The sequence below is a fragment of the Pogona vitticeps genome, chromosome 1 (assembly GCF_051106095.1).
Source record: "Pogona vitticeps strain Pit_001003342236 chromosome 1, PviZW2.1, whole genome shotgun sequence".
In the NCBI taxonomy this organism is placed as follows: Eukaryota; Metazoa; Chordata; class Lepidosauria; order Squamata; family Agamidae; genus Pogona; species Pogona vitticeps.
The window spans coordinates 129,642,396-129,669,587 of NC_135783.1; the positions used below are offsets into that span (position 1 = coordinate 129,642,396).

The following is a 27,192-nucleotide window of genomic DNA, read 5'->3' on the forward strand; positions in this document are numbered from 1 at the left end:
TTCTAGTCGGGACGTGGTGGCGCTGCGGGCTAAACCGCAGAAGCCTGTGCTGCAGGGTCAGAAGACCAAGCAGTCGTAAGATCGAATCCACGCGACGGAGTGAGCTCCCGTCGCTTCTCCCAGCTCCCGCCAACCTAGCAGTTCGAAAGCATGCAAATGCAAGTAGATAAATAGGGACCACCTCGGTGGGAAGGTAACAGCGTTCCATGTCTAAGTCGCACTGGCCATGTGACCACGGAAGATTGTCTTCGGACAAACGCTGGCTCTATGGCTTGGAAATGGGGATGAGCACCGCCCCCTAGAGTCGAATACGACTGGACAAAAATTGTCAAGGGGAACCTTTACCTTTACCTTTATTCTAGTTGTGACTTACTATATAAAACAGCAGGATTTCAGTCACTGCATTATGCCAGCTTTTCCTCAGGATGCTCCCACTGTTTTACAAGGAAACAAATCATTTCCACATGAAGATCATCACATCCCCCTTTTGAAAAATTCTAAGGTGGCCTAGAGCTAATTTCAGTCCTTTCAAGGGTGGAGAGAAAGTTCCAACCAGAGCAGAGTCTGGAAAGGTTACTTTTTTGCCTCCAACTCTCAGAATCCCTCAGTTACATGGATATACAGTATGTATAGTCCCCAAAATGGATGTTTCCAAGCTCTGGATCAGCGTGTGGGATCAGCATATAGGTCAGTAAAGGTAAAGGTTCCCCTTGACAATTAGTCCAGTCATGTGCGACTCTAGGGCGCGGTGCTCATTTCCATCTCCAAGCCGTAGAGTCAGCGTGTTTGTCCGAAGACAATCTTCCGTGGCCACATGGCCAGTGCGACTAGACATAGAACACTGTTACCTTCCCACCGTGGTGGTACCTATTTACTGTATATACTCACATTTTTTACATGCTTTAGAACTGCTAGGTTGGCAGGAAGAAGGTACAAGCGACGGGAGCTCACTCCGACACATGGATTCAAACTGCTGATCTTTAGACCTTGCAGCCCAGAGGCTTCTGTGGTTTAACTCTCAGCGCCACCACGTCCCTATATGGGTCAGAGGGATGGATGGCCAGTTCCTAAGGCTCATCATCTGGAATCTAAAACATAGCAGGGGATTGCAGGCTGCAAATCTGCAGTTCTTGCCAGTTTGCAACTCAGATTTGATTCACATTTGCCATTTGTGTTTCATGTATGTTTGTGCGATGGAAAGAAAGATCTTCAGAGAGCTATAAATGTGTGAAGGCTGGGGGTTTCTCTTGTTCTCACTTCTACAACTGAAAACTGATCCTGGTCTAATTGGGTAGAAATCAACTGCTTTAGTAGCCTGTCTGATTTAATATATTTCAACAACCAAAGGATGCCATGCAATTGATGCTCCTGACATTTCCTTTGAGTGTCAACCCACTCACATGGCCCAGTATCCCCCAGGGCTTACAATAACATGAAATAACAAGAAAGTGCCTAAGGACTATTGACAGCCAAAACATCAGAGCATTCTCCTGCGTGCTCCAACACAAGAGTTCCCAACCTTCAATATAATCTATGACTTGGCTGTTTGACTCTTAAATACAATTCCTCTGATCTGTTCAGTGTCAGACGGCAAGGCTTAAGTGAAGTATGAAGCTGGGGATACACCTATGTTTTGTCACTAAGAATTAGAATATCTGTTTGATATAAGCCTGAATAAAACATAGCCCCTTTGTACGGAAAAAAGGCCCCACAACAGTCATATAAAGGAAACTAACTGCTTTTAATGAGACAGAACTTGCAGTCTTGCCATGTGAGTGTACTTTCATATAAGCATTTCATCAAGAAATTTGTGATGGAAGATCACCTCATTGGAATTCCTACATTTTGTACTACAACGTCTGTAAACTATTGGCATGCTGCTGAAACTTTCTGACATCTGAAGGGCAAAACATTAGGACGAGCAATGTTCTTTCCTTTCTTCATCACTGGGTGAATCTCAAGTTATGGTCCTCAATGGATCACTTCCTCTTAAACCCTTAGGCCATGGATAGAGAGCCTCTCATCTGGAGGCCCAAATGTTAATCTTGGGTTTTCTCAGTCTTCACATCAGGCCATGCCCCTCAGTAGCTGGTTCCAGATTACTGACTTGACTTATTTGTGGATGACCATCAAGTGGATGGAAGAGCCCTAGAACAAGCTGGGGAAGGAGAATGCCTGGCTCTAAATGTCTTTTTGGTGTGTGGCTGAACAAAGGGAAGAGTCATGCCTGTACTTTGAGCTGTGCTGGAATAGAGGCCCCATCAGGTTCAACTCAAGGTAAACTGAGGTCTCAGCAAGAAAGTTTTCTCATTTTTATCTTCATAAAAGATAATTTTTTGTGCTTAGCACATGTCACCTACAACACAATAGGTCTGTCTGCTGACATGAAAATCATAAATACATGTGGGGAGCCTAACCTCACCTCCCCCACACCTGAAAACGACCATGACAGTTTTAGACAATGATTTAATGATGGAAACCAGTCCGAACGATTGATGAGAAAAATAGAGATTAACATATGAACTCACTTTACGTTACCTGAATGTGGAAGTGTCGAAGAATTGTTGTTGAATTGGTCAGTATGGTGTGTGTATTGTCTGTTCCATGTGATTTTACCAGTGCCACATCCCCACCAGGAGTTTCCATGGCTGAATGGAGATTCGAACCCAGACCTTCTGAGTGCTACTCCATCACCGTATCTACTACCACACTGAGTTTGTACTGTCTGCATCGCTTTATTTCACAAGACAGCTTTTCTTCACTTACACTTGTTACCGTTGCTACATAGTGAGTCTCAATTTGTAATTTGCAAATGTGTTTTTAGAGGTCGTGCCACTCCTTAATTCTTTAAAACCAGAGTCAAGTAGCTTAATCTCAGAAGATTTTTTTTAAAAGATACATTTAATCAAATAACTACAGCAAATGTACCACAGTTGTAAAATAGGATTTTAATAGTCTTTTTTTGCATAGTCATAAACATGACTGTGGAATGACCATCATTAGTTATTTCAAAAATCTAAAATAACAGGATTCAGTATGGGCTAATTAAAATGATTACAGAATCAAGATATATATATTTATAATGTTTTATAAGGACAAGAGCATTTGGCTGTAATTGATCTCTTGTCTTTGATATTTCATATTAAACATGTCAGCAGTTTTGAATCTCAAATTGATATTAAATATTGTATGTTTGCCGCTATTTTCGTCATGATCCTCTTGGCACCGCAGCTGCGTTATACAATCAGATAATTATTTGTATTCTAATGTTTAGGAGTCACAATAAACAAAATCTTACATTGAAACAGCAATTGGTTGGATCAAACATGAAAGTGATTATTTTCAATTATTTCTCCTGTTCTCCTGCAGTACCTTGTAACCCTGTTTGTTGGGACAAAACATCACTGCATATGTGAAGTCATCTGAACCAGTGGGAGGATGATAAGACGGCAGATAGCCCAGTGGTTCCCCTCCCCTCTTCTTGCCTGCATGTACGTACATACAGATCACTGCTTTTAGACTTACCGGTACTTCCTTGTCCTTCCTCTGAGTTACTTTATGCATGCTGCCCTTCAGTTGTAGTGAGCTGCCAATGAATGGCTTCTCTGTAGTGCTTGCCTGTTTGGACTTGCACAAATGGCATCTGTCTCCATGGGGTTTTGTTTTTTAAAGTGGAGTGATCCTTGCCTCCTGCACTATTGCCAAATTGGATTCCCTTGAAATAATTCCATTCTACCATCTTTGACTTAATTCTAGTTATTAGAGTGGTTTTTCTCCTGGGAAAACGAAATTCAGAAGCTCAGCATCAGGCCATTGCAACCTGCAAGTCTAAACACCAGTAATCCTTATATTATTTCCATATTTAAATAATAGGTGAAGTAAATTAAAAAAAACCAGTGGGGAAGGGTGCACTAAACCAGTCCCCTTCATTGCCACTTCTGTTATTCTCGGCCTCCACACATGGGGGGCAGGAGCAGCATTCTGAAGGCAAACACCTCTTTCTCCTTGGAGGCTCACAGTAATTTGCAACACTAGTATTGGGGGGAGATTCCCTTCCAAATCCTGGAGGGGCGCTTCCGTGGACAAAAGAGGCTCTCACCTTCAGTTAGTTGTGCTCTGTGGGTAGAGATCTAGCATGCCACATTTTTTCACATTTTTATTCTACCCTGTGAGTTGATTTTATATCACTGCTCCAGAGACTTGGAAGACAACCACCACCACCCTGGACAATGAGGAAGGCGGTAGCTCTGGAGACTACTAGAGGCTGGAGAAATTGGGAAGGATCTCCTGTTGACCAGTGAGAGGACTCTAAGTGCAGCTCTGGTTGTGAGATGCTACTGCCAGCAGAAACGAGTGATGGTTTCAGTCCATTGTATAGGCAAAGAGGCATCGATGGGGCAGAATTTCAGTAGTTAATAAAAAGATGAGCAAGAGAGGTGACTTCTGTAGGAAAGTAATCATGGAGATGAATTAGACTCTGTTCACAACTAAGTCTGTGATTGTGAACCTCATTGCACAATTGTCCAACAAGGAGAAAGTAATGCAGTCTGCAATTGAATTTTACAAAGTGGAGTGCCCTGCACTGAGAAAAGCCATTCCCCTCCTCCTCCTCCTCCTCTTCAACCTTCACAAAATGTCCAAATGGCACATATTGCAATGTAGCACTGTTCTGAGTACACGGGAGGGGAGGAAAACATGGCAGACAAGGATAAGTGTTCCATGGCTTTGACTGTACATTTAGTATCATCCATGTAAGGAATGACTTTTTCAGGATTACTTTACCCGTTATTATGTGAGCAGGACTTTAACCATGGACACTGACTGGATTTGAGTTTGCTCTGTGGAATAATACTGTGAAATTTTGCCAAAGGATAAAGGGGACGAGAAAATCCTTGGTGTAGAATGTAAGGTCACCGTTTCAAGCTCATTATCTAAAGCTTTAATAACTCCTCTGCTTGTTTTGGATCACGGTTGTATTCCTGGGAGAGAAGAAAAGCAGCTCTTCACTCAGCAAGCCTGTGCCAATATGTGTGTTTCAGAATAATCTCCAGTTGTCTTGATATTCTTCTCTTCGTAGTTGATCAGCTTAATTGCAAGGGACAGGATAGAGTTTAATTACTATGGGAATTTCTTCCTGGACTGTCTTTGCATTTCTCAGTCCCCATTACCAGCGTGGCCCAGCTTGGACCAGGGACTGGAATAAAAATGGTCTTCCGGTCCCATCAAAAAGCAGATGACACTGCTTTAAATATAATTAGCTGTAATTATCTTGTACCCTGGCATCCCAGTATGGTCTCGTGGATAGAGCAATGGACTAGGACTGTAGAGAACAGGGTTTGAATTCCTATTCAGTCATAAAAACTCACTTGGGGAACAGAAATGGTAAATCTCCTTAAATATCTCATGTGCCTTGAAAACCCTGTTAGGGTCGCTGTAAGTAAGTTCCGGCTTGATGGCACTGAACGCATCTTGTGTCCCAGACCGGTTTTCCAATTAAATGAGAAGTGGGGAAGTACGGCCACCCAGATACTATTGGATTACAACATTCATCATCCCTAGCCAATATAGCTAAAGGTGAAACATGACGGGAACTACAGTTTATCAGTATCTAGAGGGCCACATCTTCCCTGTCCCTTCTTTAAATGAAAACGGTAGGATCTGAACCTGGGATTGAACATGCAGGCCTGGCCTCAGTCATAGAGGCAGCTGCTACAAGTGGGACATCACCGGCAGAGGGATTTTTATAGGGAAGGCAATTTGATAAGCAGTGGATTCTTCTTTGTGTGTACACTGAAGAGGTTTCTTTGAGATGAAGTAATATTGTATTCTACCCGTCACTGTTCCTCCCGCTGTGTGTGGCTAAATCTTTCAGAATATTTGATTCTACACTTCCCTGACCTCCTCTAGAGCTCTTGCGGGTTTTGATTTCAAAAATTATTTTCACATCATTATGCAAAAAGGAGAACTTCCAGCCAGTTTCTGAAAAGCACTGCATGGTTCATCAAGTCTAAGTCTCCGCCACAAAAGGATTTCTTCAACTTCACAAACGGAAAACAAAATAGTGCTATTAATAATCATTGCTGTAAGGCTTAAGAATGCTCAAAGCGCTTCTCATGCATGCCATCAAATGGGCAGAACAATCCAACAGAGAAGGGGAAGAGACCCTGTGAAGAAACTGCCACTTCTCAATCTTGCTAGACTCGGGCTATCTCAGGCAGAAGGAATGTATGGGGCAATGGAGTTGAGCGACTGCTTTTTTCATTTTTCATTTTTGCTGCCAGTATCATTTTATATATATATTTGCTTCCCATTTTTCTCAATTGATTCCAACAGGAGAGGAAATAAACATATCAGCCCAAGAGCTGGCGCAGTCCCCAGACCTTTTCAGAAGTGTATTCACAGAATGAGAGGCTTTGCATTCACCAGATGCAAAGCTTCCTCCAGTCTGCTTCGACGTGCCCCTAGCACATGCCCCCAGTTTGCCTTTGCCACTGTCTGAGCAGCCATAGTAGAGAAGCTTTCCACAACCGGCCAAAGCCACGCTGGTTCTCCCTGTGTTCAAGCAAACCCCTCTCTTTGCCTGCAGACCCCTTGTGCCCCCTTGGGATTGTAGCTCAGTGGAAGAGCACACATCTTAGTCTCTGGATAGGAGGCCACTGTTATGACAAAACACAGAAAACCAGAAGAGTTGCCAACTGGCAAAGGTGTCAGACGGAGATGCTTTTTATATCCTTAACTGTTCTCATGAAAAACAAAAATCAAAGTGCCCAAAGGGGCAGAGTTGCATAGTCATGGATCCCTCCTGTTCAATCCAGCACTCATGTGTCTTGATTAGAATTGGGGAAAGAAAAACATAGGCAAATACTGAACTGGTGAGAAGGGAGGAGGGCAGCACGTTCTTCACTTTAGAAATCCACCTTCCTTTTCCTGCTGCAAAATCAGTGAATGAATTGCCAAGGTCTATTCTGTGGCCACAGCATCCCTAGCTTCAGAATTGGGAAAGAGGAAGGCTGGTGGGGCAGGGGAGAGAAAGAACAGCAAGTGTAGAGAAGGTCTTTTGAATACCTTCACTCGCTCCTTTTCCAGTGGCTGCTCCAGGAAGCTGTTTGGAGCTTTCTCCTAGCAGCTGGGGGGGGGGGAAGAGGGGTGGGTATTAAAATAATTTAATCAAGACAGCTGCGACCATTCAGTCTGTGAAGCTGACCTTGGAGTTTGCAATTCCACATGGGTGGAAATTCAGTTTTCCAGGAGAACTGAAAGACCACAAATGTTTGCATGGGCCCAGACAAGAGCTTTGTCCAAATAAATCATTCTGCCCCTTATTTCGGCGCAGAGTGGTTTGGGGGGCAATGTACACAGCACACAATATTGAAAGCTGGATTAAGATTCAAATCGAGAGGGAGTGAAAGCTGTTGAAAGAAATATCAGTAAGACATCATATTATTGGGAGAGGGAAAAAAAAGAATGACTTATATCTGATGGAGGTTAAAGAAAAAAGTGCAAAAGCAGGATTACAGCTGAACATTAACAAGGCAAGAATAATATCTAAGCCGAGTTATATAGCTTTAAGGTTGATAATAAAGGAATCAAATTTGTTAAGGACATCCTGTACTTCAGTGTAATCAGCAATCCAGATGGAAACAGTAAACAAGTAGGGAGAAGACGACTAAAATCTGGAATGGCAGCTATGAAAATATCCTCAAGAGTGAAGATATGTCACTGGAGACTAAGGCAAGACAATCCATGCTACAGTATTCCTGATCACTGTGTACATATGTGAGATGTGGAAGCAAACAAAGGAGAGGGTTAACAGGAAAAATAATCAACTCATCAATATGTGGCACTGGAGGAGAGATTTCAGGATACTGTAGATCACCACAAAGACAAATAAGTGCTGGATCAAACCTAAACTCTCACTGGAATTTTTGGACATATCAGTCCAGTGAAGACAAGAGTCACTGGAAAAAAACAAAACTGTTAAGGAAGAGGAAGCCCAAATATAACATAGATTGACTTCATAGAGAAGCCATTGACTATAGTTGCGAGCTGTGAGCAGGTTTGATACGACCTTTTGTAAATAATTAATTCATAGGTCTGCCATAAATCAAAAGCAACTTGATGGTGTGTACTAACAACACAATACACACTTTGATCCAGTGCATCCCGGGATCAAACCCCAGTTATAACTTTTTCTTTGGAATGTCCCTTCCTATCAATAATTTTGGCTAAGGTCAAGTGTAGTGTGTGTGTGTGTGTGTGTGTGTGTGTGTGTGTGTGTGTGTGTGTGTGCGTGCGTGCGTGCGTGTGCGTGCGTGCGCGCGCGCGCTTTTCGAATTGCTGCTTTGACTGGTCACGCAATATCAGAGATGCTTTCCTGTGCACCTTTAATTCCACACACTCCTTCCCAATCCTTTTTGAACTTACTGGCCAAAAAGGCAAGAGAAGTTCTAGGCCAGTGGTTCCAAACCTGTGGACTCCAGATGTTTCTTAAACTAAAATTCCCAGAAGGCTTTAGCACTAGTTGAACTGGCTGGGATTTCTGGGAGTTGTAGTCCAAGAAGACCTGGGTTACCCAAGGCTGGGAACCACTATTCTAGGCCAATTCCTAGTTCATCCTGAAAGGGCCCTTCACGTCTTCTAGCCTTCGTGACTAAGCTGAAGCTGCAGAGCGTGCCTCTTTATTCAGAAAGCTGCAAAGAGCTTGGAGAACTTACTTTGGGGACTATGACTTGAAGGATGCCCCAGAGATCATGGGTGGTAGTCTGGCTGGGTTTGAAACTTGTTCCTTCCCTCAAAAATAACTTTTCCAAGCAGTACCGCTATCTGTCATGCCATCCCTTTAGCCCCAAGTTTCCAAAGCTAGCACTAAGGAGGCTTAGCCTTTCATTTTAAGAAGCTTTGCTCGTGTCAGTAAAGGTTGTCACTTCAACTTAGTGGGCAACGAGCATAATCAGCGGCCTCAACATGTGAACACTGGTTCTCATTTCCCTAATATCCTATTAGCTGTTTAAGAATGACACTGGGAATGAGGGTCTTTTTTTAAAAAAAATCATCATAAGCTTAGAATGAACATTCACTAATCAAACACTGCATTACATCAAAGTACAGGCAGAATAATGAGAGATTGGAGGGACCAAAGGTTAGACTAATAAAGGGCAGGCAAACAGACCAAAGCCCTTAAGATGGGGCGGGGAGAAGAAAATATAATGTCAGAATAAAAGACTGCTTGGCGTTGCAATAACCCTCGGTGGAAAAGGATAATTCACCCTTGTCAATCTCCTTTACACTGGAGGGCACATGGAGAAGAGAGCCAAAATAAGTCGCAAATGCTTTGATTAAAATACACGCGTGCACACACAGTAGGCCAATAGTTATACTTTATTATGTGAGTGAATTAAGGCAGACTAAGGGAATCCAGGCTGCCCTTTGCAAAGATGGCAGCTGCAGCTTCCCTACCCTAAATGAAGCTGCAGCCAACATCTTTGCAAAGGGCAGCCAGTCTCCATTTTTACATGCATGGCTCCAAGGCCAGAAGACCTCAACAGCAGCGACTAAGGTAAGAGGGTGTTGGTATGGGTGGTGTGGGGCCTAAGGTAGGGAAAGGAAGGGGGTGAGTGGGTAGGCTGTGGTATTGGGTGGCTGTGTGGGGTGGTGGCTGCCTGTGGGCTTCTGATCAGCTGATCGGAGGCCGGTAGGCAGAATGGTGTTTTGTTTTTTTTGTTTTTAATATGAAGGATGAATTAAAATGGGTAAATATTCATCCCTTCATATTTGTGGGGGTCTCTGGAACCCACAAATACAGATTGACGAATATTTAACAAATCGGCTACATTCGTCAGAAAAAGCGATTTTTGTTGAAGCAGTCTAACATGATTAACTCTCTGGAAACTGCAGAAAATATGTAGTATTTTTAGTTTTAGGGATGAAATGCGAAATATGATGCAGTCTCTTGGACTCCTTTCATTGTAATAAAGCCATCTGTGTTAGCAAAGTAAGAGATTCTTGAATGTGAAAATATGATTTCATGTTAACAGTTTACATGATTGTGGACATTGGCAAGAATCCTCTCAGTGTTCATGGGAGGTTAGTACAAGTCTCCATGGCTAATTGCAGCTAATTGGCAAGGTGCTGGTGCACCTTGTAGTTATTTTATTAGGTACATGACCACGTATGAGACTGACACATGTTTCCATAGCTTATGAATTAGCCATAGTTGACTATGGGAAGTTACACAAACCTTTTGTGAACACCAGGAAGATTTTGGCCATCACTACCAAAATACCAACTTTCCTTCCCATACATCACAATGGTTTCATACAAAGAAATCATTTTTATTATATGTATGCTTTAGATTGAAAGATCATGTTTCAGAGACGGAATTCTCATGACTCACTGATAAATAATAGCATAACCGTATTCACATGCAAATTCTCTGAATATATTATAACATTTTCTTTTTCCATTTTCCCCTCTATTTTTCTTTTTGGAGGGCAGAGGAAATCCATGAAAGAAAAACGGTTTCACACAGTCGTCCTTTTTTATTGTCATCCCCATAATAGCTGAAAGGTTTCATTATGAGACTCCTTGTTTTCCAATACTATGACTTGATGTGATTCTTATCTAACGTTAATTTGTGAGGCTGTTCTAGCTGTCAAGTGTCTAATTTGGCTTTGAATATTTGTTCTGAAGCTGCTTTCAGTCTCCCTTCAACTAATAATAATTCTTCTATAACTCATGCAATGGCACAACGAAATTTATATACAGAGCAAGGGGTCATACCATGTTTATCTTCTCTTCTGTGACTATGCAGCCTCTCCACCCCCTGCTATGCTAGGGCTATTAAAATGATTTTTCATTTCCTTTCTCAGGATTCCTGACTGCAGAGGAACCTTCACATACTTTCCAAATTTCACTTTTGGTGCCTTGCTTTGCTTCCTTCCTTTCTCCATATCAGAGTGTTGCACATTTAAAAATGATATATGTGTAAGAAATATAAGTAAAAAAAAAAAAAAAAAAACAAATTAAAATGTTCAGATAATTTTTGACCACAAGCGGTCAGAGCTTGAGATGTGTGTTGAAGCTTTTCCGCCATTTTAGCTGCCGTGTCCATGAAGTGAATTCACTTTGAGCTATTCCAGCACAATGCTTCCAGAGGTGAAGGGTCTGCCAGCTGCATCCCATGGCCTAGGGCAGTGGTCCCCAACCTTGGGCCTCCAGATGCCCCCGGGCCACAACTCCCAGAAGCCCTCACCATCACCTCTGATGGCCAGGATTTCTGGGAGCTGAAGTACAAGAACATCTGGAGGCCAAGGTTGGGGACCACTGGCCTAGGGGATGCCTGAGTGTGCTCACAATGTGTTCCCAGTCTTTGGGGAGGCTCCTTCTATATCCCCTAGTGTGATGGCAACCATGTGTAGCAGTGTTTTGAGTTTCCCACAACACATCACATGAAGAGTTCCTTCTGTGTGTGCAAAGTTCCTGAGTGTACAGTTTTCAGGTGAATAACCACACTTCTCTGCTGAAGTTGAATTAACAAATAATCTCTAAACTCTTCATATATGTAATGTGCCCCAGCGGAGGATGACATGTTCTGGAGTACATTAATATGTATGGCCTAGTCCAGTGGTTCTTAACCTTTGTTACTCAGATGCTTTTGAACTGCAACTCCCAGAAACCCTAATCAGCACAGCTTGTGGTGAAGGCTTCTGGGAGTTGCAGTCCAAAACTCCTGAGTAACCCAAGGTTAAGAACCAGTGGCCTAGTCCGTAAGAAGACATGCCACAATAAATCTGCTGATCTGGGTGGTACAACAAGATCGAGTGATCATTTGTTTGTTGGTTTGTTTGTTAAAATGGCACCTTCCTCCCCATAGAGGACTCAAGGGGGCTTACTGTCAGTTAAAAGAACACGAAAGTCACAACTTAAAACAGTGTAAGATCTAACATTCTTTAAAAAGTGAGCACATTACAATATTTAAAAACGCAATTTAAAACACTTCCAAAAACATTTGGACGCATGTTGTTCTTTCTAAACATGGAGCTCTATTGCTGTGTATATGTATGTATGAGTGAGAGGCAAAGGGTTTGGCAGTGGAAGAATAGAAGTGGTAGAACACCAGGATGGGCATGGATTTAGTGGTCTTCTGAAAAGACCAGGCAGGATTTATTAGCTGCAAGTATGAGGTGGTATCTCTCTTTTGTGTATTCCTATGGCTAGTAGTTCTAGAATGTTGTTGTTGTTTAGTCATTAAGTCTTGTCCGACTCTTCGTGACCCCATGGACCAGAGCATGCCAGGCCCTCCTGTCTTCCACTGCCTCCCAAAGTTTGGTCAAATTCATATTGGTAGCTTCTTTATGGGACAGCTCTCACTTCCATACATTGCTACTGGAAAAACCATAGCTTTGACTATGTGGACCTTTGTCGGCAAGGTGATGTCTCTGCTTTTTAAGATGCTGTCTAGATTTCTTATTGCTTTCCTCCCAAGAAGCTTTAAGAGGCTTTGAAAGGAGGGACTTTGGGTGAATGTCAAGCATTTAGAGGAAAACATGATTTCCCCCTCTACCTCAGTTTCTATTTCCTGCCTTTTACCTCAGTCAGTCTGTCAGGATTCAGAATCTGTTTTAGAAATGAGTCTGTGAGTATGTTAGTGCTTAGCAATGTTAAAAACAGGTTAGGTAATCTCCATGTTTGTCTATTCATGTAACCAGCAAGTAAAGTGAACCCAGCTAATGAAGCCTGCAAGTTAAGATACCATAACAAGAACATGTTTTATTTTTTATTCTGACAAGAAGTTTTGTAAGTGAAGAGATACATTTTTTAACCTTTCTAAACCAGTCTCTGACTATTTATATTGAGATTGTATGCCAGTTAAGATAAGGTAATCACCCGGCAGGACAAAGTTCCAAACAGAGTAGTCTTAGATCGAGCTGGAATTTTTACCATGTATACATTACTGAAACAGCGACGTCTGTGTTGGCTCGGGCATGTTGTGAGAATGGCTGATGGTCAGATTCCAAAGGATCTTCTGTATGGAGAATTAGTGCAGGGAAATTGCCCCAGAGGGAGACCACAGCTGCGGTACAAGGATATTTGCAAGCGGGATCTGAAGACCTTAGGAATGGACCTCAACAGATGGGAAACCTTGACATCTGAAAGTTCAGCCTCGAGGCAGGCGGTGCATCATGGCCTCTCCCATTTTGAAGAGACACTTGTCCAGCAGGCCAAGGCAAAGAGGCAGTCCCAAAACCAGCAAAATCAAGGAGTTGGACAGGGGACAGATTGTATTTGCCCTCAGTGCGGAAGGGATTGTCACTCTCGAATTGGCCTTCTCAGCCACATTAGACACTGTTCCAAGTCCTCCATACAGAGCACGTTACCATAGTCTCTCAAGACTGAAGGATGCCTAATCTAATCTAATGCCAGTTAAACTATGATGTAAATCTGACCAAAAACTGACTATACTAAGGGGTGGTGTGACTGATTGAAGACTTGTAGATCAAAATTATGAATCTGCTCACTTCTGTGAGTCTCTCTCTGTACCACTGCTTAGCTGTGGAAGTGTGTTTTCCATTTTAAACCAGCATGTCCACATTCTTCGCCCAATAAAACCACGGAGTGCCCTTTGCTGGTCCAGCATTCTTTCAAGCAAATAGAAAGTAGAGTTCCATTGAGTTCCCACATCCCAGATTAGGTGGTGCAGTGGCAATCCCTGTTTTCCCTCCCTGGCCTTTGCAGATCACTGCCCCAAACGCTATGGTAAAAAATTGTCGTGCCACCTTGCTGGCCCACTGAGTTATATTAGGGTATGCATGAGTCTACCATGTCATGCAAAGCAACCTTAACTACTAAGGTGAGAGTGCAGGCCATGCAGCACACCCCTTTCCTCTTTCCAGCCTGCAGTGCTGCCACCATGTTTGTTTGCCCTGTTCTCTGTGACAAGTAGACCTTGCCTTTCTGTAGCTGGACGCCACTGCTTGCGGCATGTTCCCCAGAGCCTCTTGAATGTTGTGAGCTGTGTGGTTGACCTCCATCGCAGCCACCTTCAACAGGGCCTGCTTAGATCCAACCCTTGTGTGCTATCTTATGTCTGATGCCTCCACCTCCCATCAGAGTCCTCTTGGAGACAGATAGGCATGTTCTGCACCCTGGCTGCTTGAAATGTCAATTGTGCCCCCTGTGCCCTGGCCAACAGCTGCTGTACCTGTTGGCTGACTCATTTCATGGGGGGGGGAAGGATTAAAAAACCTGATGCACAGATGCCTTCCACAACTTCCTCTGCATAGCTTTTGAAAGCACGTATGTACATTTTCAATGATGTTCTTTCAGGCAACAATAAAATATTTGTAAATGTTTTCTCCTTGTTGGGTGAGATGATGACCATTTTTGTGCATTTTCCTCACTTTGGCACTTTTTGCAAAAAAGAAAAGAAAAAGGAAGGAAGGAAGGAAGGAAGGAAGGAAGGAAGGAAGGAAGGAAGGAAGGAAGGAAGGAAGGAAGGAAGGAAGGAAGGAAGGAAGGAAGGAAGGAAGGAAAATCATGAAACTAGTTTTGTCCAAAAGCCTTGTATTTTCTACCGAAAATGTTGCATTTAGTTCCGTACAAGTTTTCCAACACAGAATACAAGATTTTTATGCAAACATCCACTGACTGGGAACCTGTTGGCATCATGTAAGTTGCTGCAGCTAATTGCAGTTAATTAAGAACATACCTGGTAGGGGACAAGGACATGATGGGAACTGCAGCTGGGCTGCAGCGGTGACCAACATGTACTGGCTACACACCAAGCACCTTCTCAATTAGCTGCAATTAGCTATGGCAACTTACATGAGGCATATAAAATCACAACAGGATTTTGGCTGAAGTTTTTTTCTTTTTTGCAGATGCTCTAATGGACAAAGGAAATGTTGATCTATTCATTCTCACACAGGAGCATAAAATATGGCAACCATTTTTTTAAATGGCGTCTTGATCTGGTGAGAGATGTTTTTTTCACAAAGGATGAGAAAATTCATTATTTGTTATTCTGACATGAGGATGAACATAGGTGCGAAAAATGAGAATGACAGTGAATATAAATGCAAAGTTATTTTTATTATACACTACCCATGATATATGCATTCCTGTTAATTTGTTTGAAGCTTAAGGTGTTATTATCAAGCTGAATACCAAGTGACTTTCATAATCCAGCATATGGAGTAACTGAACAGAAAAACACTGTTATATCTGAATTTTTAATTAAGACAATTCCCAAAAAGGTCCCAATTGTATTTTCAATTATTTTTAACCAGAGAGAATGTTTCAGTCAGAATTACATTATTAAATACATTATGAATTATAGTAGTGACATTAAATATGAAAAAAGACTGTAGAAAATTATTCACATGGGAAATACTGAATAATTTTACTAGCACTAATGATCACATAAGCATGAAAAAAAAGTACTTGGAGTTGCCATGACAAATCAGTCCATAAAGTAAGATGGTTGTCCCCAGGATCTGATTTAGGGTATGTAGAAAGTATTACAATGGTCTTCTTTATTTGTGGGAGGGCAACGTTTTCTGGCAACAGTATGAAAATGACTTGACTGCCATTTTAGTACTCTGTGGTTGGTGGGATGGGGGCATACATTGCTCTGTCTCAGGCAAAAATATCTCAAGACACCCAAATTTAAGGAAGTAAAAATAACCATATGAATGATACTTTCCAAGCCTATTCGGTTATGTTACCCAGTGTGGTGTAAGGCAGGGGTCCCCAAACCCTGGTCCGTAGCCCAGTGCCAGTCCGTGGTCTTGGCAGGACCGGGCCCAGAGACAGATCTCCCACATACATGCATGGCCCCCACATGGACGGCCCACCCACCTGGGTGACCCGCCCACCCATGCATGCGCGAGCACAAGCCCCACCCTGCCGTGAGCATGCCCTACCCACCTGCACATGTGCCCCCCATCCACGTGTGCGCCCCTATCTGTGAGCACCCACCCATGAGTGCAGAGGGGGGTGCCCCCCAACTCACAGACCCCGCTCCCCAACCGGTCCACGGTTTGGAAAAGGTTGGGGACCACTGGTGTAAGAGATAAAGTGAAGGCCTAGGATTCAGGAAATGTGGGTTTGAATCCCCATTTGGCCATGGAAATCCACAAAGCAGTGGCAGCTAGTCCTTAAATATATCTTGGAAACCCTATTATGGTCACTATAAGCAGGATACAAATTGATAGCACAATCATTTGCAAAGATAATAATTATGTGTCGTCTAGTCAATTCTGACTTACGATGACTCTTTTCAGGGTTTTCCAGGTAGAGAATACTTAGAAGTGGTTGACCATTCCCTTCTTCGTGAGGTGCCCTGGGACTGTGCAGCTTGCCCAAGGCCACCCAGGTTGGCCCGTCTCCTGACCTCTGGCTCCGAAGCTAGAGACCTAATCTGCTGAGCTATTCATCAGGTTAGTTACAAAGATACAGTTAGTCAAAAATGCAAAACAGAGGTGGTGAGATATAACATTAGAGCTGTGGACTGCAATCTGAGACATCCCGATTTAAATCTCCCACTGAGCCAGAAGAGTCAGTGGGTGAACTTGGGTCTATTGCTTTCTTCCAGTTTGATAGCACACTATTGATTGACAATCAAGTGGAAAGGAAGAGAACCATACATGATATCTTCATCTCATTAGAGCAAAGTTGGAATATAAATGTGGGAGAGGTAGGAAGGCCTCAGAGGGAAATCTTTGGATGAGGAAGTAAACCCAAGAAGAACTCATAGCTTGAGCACCAAGTATGAGAAGAACATGAGAAAGCTATTAATGTATTAGTTCCAACCAAGATATTGACTGTGGGCCAATTTACACATTATACAGTATCAATATCAGTGTCACTGGGCAATGATTGAGGAAGGTCAAATCAATTGGGCCTCCTGTCAGGAGAACAAGCATAAAGCTTTTCTAATGCTTTTCTGGAAGTGGAAGCCTGATCCTACTATTTTTCAGATTGAGGCAGCCTCCTCCTCCGATGGGAGAGGCTGAGAGACAGAGAATAAATGAAGCTAACTGCACAGTGTGGTTTTGCCTGGGCTCCCTAGGATAATTTACCACCTAACATGGCTATACAAGCTGCTTCCTTTCCACAGAGAGTCAAGATCCTCTCTGGTCAGTTTCCACACATGAAAATGGGTAGGGGAAGGCATCACCATTTTGTCGTTTGCTGCAGGACGAATTGGACAAAACCTGCCCAAAGCTATTGCTAACAACTACTCAACTTTAATTTTATTTCCCAAGAAAGATAACCTAATGAAAACTGAAATCTGATAACACAGATACACATGTGCTGAAAAATCCTTACTAGCTAAGTCAAAACCTGAAGTGACACCTTGCTGTCATCTCTTCCTGGGTTATTACTATTTTGCCAAACTAGATAAAGGTGGGGGCTGACAATTCTCTTATTCAACAAAAGTGAGGAATAGGCCCAAATTGAAGTCTCTTAGGGAGCTTGGTGAGAACTTCAGAAGCAAAACTAAAACCTGTGAAAAGCATAGCATGCTTCCTTGTCGCTGGGAGAGTGAAAAGGCACGAGAAACACAATCAATAAGGAGAAAACAAATACCCATGGGTTCTCATGCTTAGGATGAACTTTTCCATCTGTTGTCAAGGCTGGAAGTACATTTAGGATCAACAGGTAAAAAATAACCTAGACTAAGACAAGTAATGTGGACAGAGCTGGAAACTGGGAATGTATTGCAAATTCATACATTTGTCATGGATGGTCTAGTGCAGCATGAGACGTGTTCCTGGGACCAAGGTTCTACTTTCTCATTAAAAAAGAACACGTACTGGCAAACTGCTGTCCTCCATGAAGTCCTCTAGCTCCTTACCAAGTTATTTTGCGATATTGTTTCCCCACACACTCCCAAGTCTTTGGGACTCTTTTTTTCCTTTTAAGTTGTTCATGTTTTTCTCTCCTGTCTTTTGTTACTCAGGGTTTTAAGCTCTTATCTTGGTCATGCCACCTTCCCAGGCACTTCTGGTGAGAGCATCAGAAAGAATGTCAAGCTGGTGCCCTCACTGTCTGTCCAAAGAGCTTTCTGGTCGTTGTGGGTTTTTTGGGCTCCTTGGCCATGTTCTGAAGGTTGTTCTTCCTAACATTTCGCCAGTCTCTGTGGCTGGCATCTTCAGAGGACAGCACTCTGTGCTCTGGTGTGGTTTGCTTGGGAGTGGAGTATTTATGGCTGTGAGATAGGCTTTTGTCCTGTTCAGGAGATGGGTGATTAGTGTGTCTTGTTGTGGGTGTATTGTTGTGATGAGGAGGAGAGATTATCTGTCACTGTGATTGATGGGTGTCATTAGCTGGTCTTTTGTGTTTAGTGATCCCTGGTCCTTGTGGCTGGGTAGAGGTCATTGACCTTTTGCACGTTGTATTTTTCAGAGCTGGGAGCCAAGTTTTGTTGAGTTTCAAACTTTCCTCTTTTTTGTTGAAGCTCTGCTGGTGCTTGTGGATTTCAATGGCTTCCCTGTGCAGTCTGACGTAATGATTGCTGGTGTTGTCCAGAAAGAGCTTTCTGTTCAGGCAAGCTTTTGGAGAATGTTTGACTGCCCAGAAAGGCGTCTTAATGGGAGATGTCTTACTTTTTAATGTCTGTTTTTGTGTTGTTTTTATTCTGTTGTTGCGTAGTGTATTAAATCACATGAGAGTAGCCTATTGAATCATGGGGACTTTGTGAGTTTACTTCTCTGTAAATTCCATTGACTCAAATGTGTCTATTTGCACTGTGAGCTATTTTAGCATTGTAAGTCACAGTTAAAGTGTATCAATGGAACTTATGGAAGAGTTGGCTTACCAATCTCCTTTGATTCAACAGGCCTACTCTGTGCTAAGGAACAGAGTTCTGGTCAATAAGTTGAATATTAAATATTGAATAATGCTGCAAAGACCCACAGTTCTAACAATAATGGCATTATTAAGTAGTAAGAAGCCTTTTAAAAATCCTTACAATTATGTGTCCTCATAAACTGGAGTTGCCATTCTGTGCCATCAAGTTGGAATTCATAGCAACTCTAATACAGTCTTCAAAGTAAGTGGGATATTTAAGGAGTGGTTTTACTAGTGCCACATCCCCGGGTGCATTTCCATGGCTAACCTGTGATTTGAATCCAGACTTCCTGAGTCCTAGTCCATCACTCTACACACTATACCACACTGGGTATCACATCATAAACTTGATCAGGTCCAATTTCATTAGGAGGGGTCCTAGTTGGCAGAACAGCCAAAGTAAAAGAAAACACATTTTGCCTGTGTGCATCTAAGTGATGTGCTATGTTGAGAAATGCCTCAAATTATGGACTTCCTATCTTGGGAGGAACGTGATCCCACCAGAAAAGGCTGATCATCCAAATCAAGGTCAGGTGATTATTCCACCCACAGTACCCCTGATTTGTCTGGATTATGTTCCAGTATTTTCCCCCATCCTGAAAAATGTTCCCATTCTCTAGCCTGCTGTGCTTCCCCATTTGGTATACCATGGGACTCAAAAGTTGCCATGTGGGCATTCTTGACTCTTACTTCAGACCTGAGGGCATTTGTGTGTAGCCAGTGGTTCTGATAACCCACAGGACAACTGAGATCCAGTGCAACACACTGGGAAAAGACAAGCATTCTAGGGAGAGCTGAGGTCTTTGCTTTCATTTGGTGTAGGAAAAAAAAGTATAGAATCAGGGAGGTAGCAGGAGGGGGTGGATCAAAATTCAATCCCAGCAGCCCCAGAAAGGATCATTCAGTGTCAATAGAACTCTAATAGGAGTAGGAAAGTGCTGAATAGTGTTTCACGTGTTGTTTAAAAATCTAACTACTCTGAGTCTGTGTGGATAGCACATTGATGAGGATGCCCTTATCAGCAGGCCATTGCCCTCCCACTGAGGGCCCAGAGTCCAGACTGAGCTACCCGAGGGGAATACTGAAGGGTCAGGAGATCTAGAGGAAAACAGTGCTAAATCCCAGAGGACCAACAGCCACCCAGCTCTGATGTTGTTGGAGAAGACCCCAAAGAGAACACTAGTACTGGGAGAAGGAAGGAACTGGGCTATTGAACTGGGAGAGCCAGGGACATCTAGAGAGAGACTCTCCATGTTAAGGCCTTCATGACAGGCATTCCGACCCTCATGGCTAAAAGCAGGTCAGTATCAACAAAGCCTCAGGACTGGGATGCGAACTACTGTATTTGACCTCCCACTTCCCCATTGATGAGAACTGAGGGAAATATAGATCTCTCGGTGAAAGAAAATGGGGGACAAAGGACCATAGAACCAATTAGCCAGCCAGAGCCTTCGATGGGTTCTGAGGACTCATAGCACTGTTTGAGTCCTTTGCTTGATCACCCTCTCGCTGCTCTAATAAACCCACCAGATCAGATATAATAAAATCAGAGATCTTCTTGTCTAGAAGTTATGGAGCAGAGGATGCAGGAAGGATGCCCACTGAACCAGGCGGAGCTGGCAGAGCCCAGAGGCTGTCACTGTAAGGGGAGGTCAACTATCCAAAGGAGTCAAGCCCAGACATCAGGCTAGTGCATTATTTCAATAGGCCTATGAGGCCTTTAATAGGCCTCAGAGACTTTCAGAGATACATAAATCCCTGAAAACCTTTCCCAGTTCAGCTGGTTCAATCTCACTCTGTGCATCCCTATGGTTCCGTGAAGTTGCTTTCGTTAGGAATGGTACTTGCTTTTCTTTTTAAACAGTCCCTTTTTCCTCACCCTTTTCTCAGAAATGGGATTCTTCTAGCCGACACATGCAAGGCTGAAGCCTGCTGAGAACATGCAGACTATAACACGCCATCAGTGCAGGGTTCCTTGTGATTTCCAGCTTTCAGTTGCATAAGCTGGAGATTGTCCTGTTGAAAGGAACAGGGCTTTTGCTGTGCCATAGTGACTACCCCCTAGGGCAAAGGAGGCAAGAATGACTGCACAGGTAACAGACCACTGAGCATGTGGCAAAAACAAAGAGAACCCTGCTTTGTTGCATTAAACAAAGGCATGGTTTGTCTTAGCAGTTATGCTTTACTACACAATTTTAATGGAATCATCCCTGTGTGATCAAATTCATGAAACTGCTTGGACTGATAAAAGATTTTAAGTGTGTCTGTAGAGGACTGTGTGATCCTTAATCCCTGGCAATGTCACAGCACCCACAACACACTGAGAAATATACATAGCTGCTCATGTGGCCCCCAACATCCCTATGCCATTTGAAAGAGTATGTAGTGTACAGTTACACAGGAGGGTTCTATGTCTTAGAAAAGCTTCCAGATGTGATCTAGGAAATAATTTTAACCGTTTAAAACAAACCTACTAACTCGTTGATAAGAGCTAAAAAAGGAATGGAAGAAAGGTTATGGAAATGTGGAAGACATCTGGTGCATGCAGAACTGTATGTGCAACTCTCTTCTGTGGATAATTCCACATGTGTTTGACACAAAGCTGGAGATCATCATGAATGCTGTGGAAGAGAAATCCACATTGAAAATGAGACAGGAAACCATTTCTAATATACCTGCTCTCTCTGGTCATCTTTAACATATTAGTAATAAAAGAACGTTGCTGCCCTTACACGTTTTGTCAACAGGCGTTTGACACACCCCCTAAGCCTTTCTTTACCTTGCAAAGATCCACACCCTTAAAAGATCCTTTTTAAGGAGAAAGGTGGGATAAAAATATTTTAAATAAAATGTTAACGTTTTTAAACAAGACACACTATTTCTGAGATTGCTTAACTATACCCAGGATCATACTGTAAATTTGTTACAACATGGAACTTACATCATCATCATCATCATCATCATCATCATCATCATCATCATCATCATCCAGCAGTTCTAAATGTGGCCAGTTCACTTAAATGTCCCTTTCCAGCTGCATATTTTGGATAAATATAAACATAATTTTCTGTCACCCTTTGACTTTACTTGATTTTGTTAACTCTTCTATTTTGTTGAAATTTCTTGCTCTTTTATGTTCTTTTTTGTATTATTTTGTCACTTTATCTTGCTGTCCAGGGTGACAATGTTGTTATGGATTTATATTCTTTGTACACTGCCCAGATAAGTGAGTTTGCACTAAGTTGAGTGGTATAAAAGCCAACAAACAACTGGCCTTCAATCAAGTGTTTGTCAACCTTAAGATTGGTTTTTCAACCATGCTCCTTAGACAAGTAAAACTAAAATATATGTAGTTTTGCAACCTAAGTATGATTTTAGGCTAGCCAGAAGTATTTCTTACTTACTAATATCTGGAACATTGCTGTTAACTGTGGTGCCATTTCTGAGACACAGATTTAACATGAAATATGTTAAAAGTTAGCATGTTGCAAATTAATAAACCAGAAAGTTAAAATTCTGGTTTATTGGTCCAGAATTTACTTAATGTTGCTAACATGGTTTGCATCCTTCCACCAACTTCCGTTGCTTTGCATTCAATGGAATTCTGTCTATCTATTGGCAGAATAATTATTTTATCTATTTGCTATCATTATTTGTTTATGCAAGTCAACTGGTTGTCTAAGAAAAAAAAATTGCAGCCTAAGGTTTTTTTTTCTGATCAGTTGGTAGCCATATGAAAAAAATATTGAACCACATTTTAATCTGAGCAAGTAGAACTGTTTGGAGCAAAATAAAATTAAATGAATTATGTGCAGTTAAAGACTTTGCTTTAGATTTCGTACCCAAATTTTTTTTTAGTGGCAAAAGAGTAATCTTTATGTAAGTTATTTGTGATCTCTTCTTTTACTACCTTTTAAAAAAAGAAGAAGAAAAAAGAAAAACCAGATCCATTTTAAAAATTGCATACTGTACTTGTGTCTGGGTTGTTGCTACCTTTTTTTTTTCTTTTTTAATAATTCAGAATTTCTGGAAATTTTTGGGTACCAGGATTTTTGTTCATTTATTTGTTTGGCTAGACTTTCAACTGACTGCATTCTTTTTCCAATTAAGTAAGCCTACCAGCCTCCCAAAACAGCAAGAATGGCAGATGATAAGACTACTGTCTACATTTTTCCCAATGATGAAAAAATGGTATCACAATGAAGCTTATCTTCTCCCACATTGCAATTTTTTTCTGAGCGATATGTATTGTTTATTTTTAAAAGTAATACCTCACATTTTCTTTCCTTCCCAAAAAACCAAGCTTCTCAAAGCAGCTTAAAAATATAAAAGCACAAAGCAAAAAGTAATCAGAACACATTTAGAGTCATGGGAAGGGGACCGGGGAGATAAAAATGAAGTGTTGCTGCACAGTTGGAGAATTCTGAATTCCTAGTTAAAATACCCTTTGCTAATAAATAGAAGTACAGAGACTCACAGAGGAGAATAGCTACAAGTTCACCAGAGGATTCACCCCTTTCTTATTAAGTGACACTTGCAGTTTCAATAACTCAGTCTGAGATATTAGTAGTAGAAAGAATAAAAACGTTTCATTACTTACAGTTGTAAACAGATGAACAGCATACAAACAATCACACTGCTTTCAACAGACTAAAGAGAGAGAAAGGAAGTATTCAGTAGAGAGGAGGAGGCTCTCTTTGAATTCAGAGGCAAGAAGGAACACTTGGTTAGTGCTGGATAGAATGAAAATCACTCCAGGGCCTTCCCAGTTACATCTCCTACAGACTGCATGCAAGGTTATAAAAACTACAGGATCTACCACCTTTCCACCAAGACTTCAGGTCAAGGGAACATTGCACTGAGCCTTGAGGAGTGGTAGAGAGATGAGCATCAGCATAAGGACATCTGCTGCATCTGAAGACACTGGGTCAGGGGTAGGCAATATGGCAATATGTTTTTGAAGCCCAGAGTTTCCCCTTAAGAATTCACTTAAGTGCAAGGTTGACAGGGTACTTTGCAGACACAAAGTATGCACAAAACAATGCACACATTGAAAAAGTTGCATAAATTAGGTAAAATGCATAAATGCTCAAATAAATATGCATTTTTAGTTCAGGAAGAAACCACAAAGTCTTCCCAGAAGAGAAGACAGTCTTGGGCAAGTTGCACAGTCCCAATGTGCCCGCAAAAGAACCAGTTTTGAGTGCTCTCTCCCTAGAAAATCCTGGGAAGGGTTGCCATAAGGTGGAGTTGACTTGTTGGCATACAATTGCTGAAATCCAGAAATCAGTTGCCACTAGAATAGGCCCATTGAATCAAAAGAACTTCCAAAAGAGTTGACTCATCAAGTTACCACTGATTCAATTGACCTACTCCGGTTGCTACATACTACTAGACTTCAGCCAATGACTGGGAGCCAGTGAAGCTCTTGTAATAAAATGTTTTCACACGCTACAGATAACAGGCCATCTGCCAATAGCCAGTCTTCAGCATCTGTGAGCAGTTAAAGTGCCCAAGCATTTTCCGCAGGAGCTCCAGATAAAGCCTATTACAGTAATTCTAAAGTTCAATAACACACAATAACACAGGGCCTACCAAGATACAAGCAGACTCTGCACTCCCTCCATTGCCAATTTCATCATGAAAGTAACTTTGTGAGGAGTGAGAGCCTACACAGATAGGGCGGTCTCCCGTTCTTGAGGCAATCACTTTCTGTGAGGAAAAACTATGGAGGTGGGTGTCGTCCTTGTTAGTGTGTGTGCTATCCACATGCTTTGATAATGACCCAGTGGGGCTCATGTGTGTAAGCAAAGTTGAGATGAGAAGCCATCTTATACTCCGGAGAAGCCAAGAGCCACCATGGACAGAAAGAATGTGGAAGATTCTTCATTAAGAAGTTACAGTGGCATAGCTCAGTAGGTGGCTGCATGGGGAACCAGAATTAGGACTGACTGAGAAATGACAGTTATCTTCAGAATGGGAGATAGAATAGAAGAGGTAAGACCTCAGAGCTAGTGCTTCAGAGACTGATTTGGTGAAACATACAGCTAGGGCTGGAGGGAAGCAGTCTGTCAGTTCTGGCCAAGAACCTGACAGGCCCTGGTCCTTCTTCCTGCCTTAATGGGGAGCATTCAGGGTCTCCATGAGGGTGATGAGGAAAAGCCAAGGGACACACAATCACAACAGCAACAGAATTGATGCCACATGTGGGGGGGCGGCGGATGGCAGCAAGAAGAAGGGCAGGATGTACCATATTTTTCCGTGTATATGACCCCCAATGTATACAATTACCCCCTAATTTTGTCCCTTGCCGGAGGTGGAGGAGCAGTCAATGAGCTGCCGTGAGGGGTGGCCCAGCACAGTTGCTCCTCTACCTCCGTCTGCTGCTGCTGCTGCTGCCTCCGCTGCCCGATCGCTTGCTCCAGTGCGACTGCCGGGGCTCACTTCTAGCTCACATCGCCATCTTGTCCCCTGCCTGAAGGGAGCCTGCAAGGGGCTCTGGCAAAGGGGGAGCCGTAGTCGGCCGCCTCTTGCTGCTGCCCATTGACTGCTGCTGCCAGATCACCTCCTCCAGTGCCATTCACAGGCTCCCTTCGGGCAGGGGACAAGGTGGCGACATAAGCTGGAGGTGAGCCCTGGCAGTTGCACTGGAGGAGGCGATCGGATGGCAGTAGAAGCAATCAATGAGCAGCTGTGAGAGGTGGCCGAGCACGGCTGCTCCCTGCCTCCCCCTCCGCCTCATTCCATGTACAAAATGACCCTCAATTTTTCCTCTAATGTTTTTAGGAAAAAGTGTTGTTTTATACAAAGAAAAATACGGTATATTTTAAGTCTCTCCTTATAATAGGAAGATGCTTTCCTAGCAAGGCACACCCTAACAGAATTCTCATATTTTCAATTCTTTTTCAAAATGCCTCTTAGCTCTATTAAAGTATCCTGTGGTTAGTCTCATCTTAATCATCATAGAAAAATACTGTTTCTATTTACACTCAGAATACTCTGTTTTTATTTGCATTCAGATTAAGTTTTGTTTTTAGTTTTGTAAATATAGACGAAGATTTCCATCAATATTGCTTTACACACACACACACACACACACACACACACACACACACACAAGGATGACATTTCTTATCTGAAGACAGAATTGGTGGTAGAAAAATAGCAGGAGCTAAATTCTGTCCTGCCCAGAATGACGTATGCCTCCATGGTATCGTAGGATATGAAAAGGGAAGCATCACCTATAAATTCAGAACTGTTCTATATAAAAATGGGGAAGCCTAGAGTAGTCGGTTCTTTAAACATAATGGTGTCGTCATGCTGAAGCCAACTCCCCAATAACTTGCAGTAAAGAGGCTCAGACCACATACCTGAACATTCTGCGGAGAGTTCAGGCCATCCTGATTAAGGTGTCTTGTTACGTTGATCACTTGTATTTTATGGAAATATACATACAGTTGTTTCATAGTCAACCTGCCTTCACATCTGGCTCCTGACAAAATAAACCATGGTACCTAAAAGAAAAGCATAAAATAAGTTTTTCTCCCAATGGAAACCAGATACATTTGCTGCTGCGGGTTACCTTACTGTACAGAATGAGATGCACAAAAATACTTGGAAAGCTGACTTTGGGGCCTTGGCAGTCTGTAGTTTCAGCAGGCGAGGGGCACGATGAGTAAACTTCCCCCCTGCTCAGGCTGTGGGCTGATAGATTGGTCTTGAAATGGAGGAAGACAGGTACTGTCTGGGTTTGGAAAGGATTTACAGTATACTCAGAAAAAGTAGAATCTCAACATGACAGGGTATTGTTAGGAATGGGGACACTCCCGCAACATTGGATTGACACTGAATTGGATCTGTCTCTCTCGACAAGTTCAATTTGTCCTAAACTTTCCTCGACTGACAGCAGCCCACATGCATCAGAGCATTGCCTCATGTTACGATACATGTATGGTTAGGAAGGTGTAGCTAGTGAGGTGACCAAGTGTGGAAATACAACAAGTATAAACGCCTGTCATTCCCTTAAATGCAGCCATAAAGGAAGATTGGTTAGGTAGTATCCTAGATGTGTAGTGTATGTGAGCAGATTCACTCATTGTGATGGAAGTGAAATTGGACAAAGAAAGATAATCTAGAATCTTTTAAATAATAACATATTTTACCTCTTTCTCTGAAGGAAGATACCCTTATATTTTTACTTGTGACTCCATAATTTGATCTCATACTATTTTACTATGTGTTTTTCAGTGTTCAGTCATGCCCTGCTTTACGATTGCCCCGCATTATGATGAATCCGCTTCACAATGATGTTTTTGCGATCGCTTTTGTGATCGCAAA

General features: G+C 42.4%; 1 long non-coding RNA gene across 1 annotated transcript; it reads left to right on the plus strand.

Annotated features, from left to right (window-relative positions):
• Window positions 1-1,612: 1,612 nt before the first annotated feature.
• Window positions 1,613-10,944, plus strand: LOC144587738 (uncharacterized). Its single transcript, XR_013542872.1, has 2 exons — window positions 1,613-3,491; window positions 10,869-10,944. It is a non-coding gene; the product is annotated as an uncharacterized LOC144587738 (long non-coding RNA).
• Window positions 10,945-27,192: the final 16,248 nt, after the last annotated feature.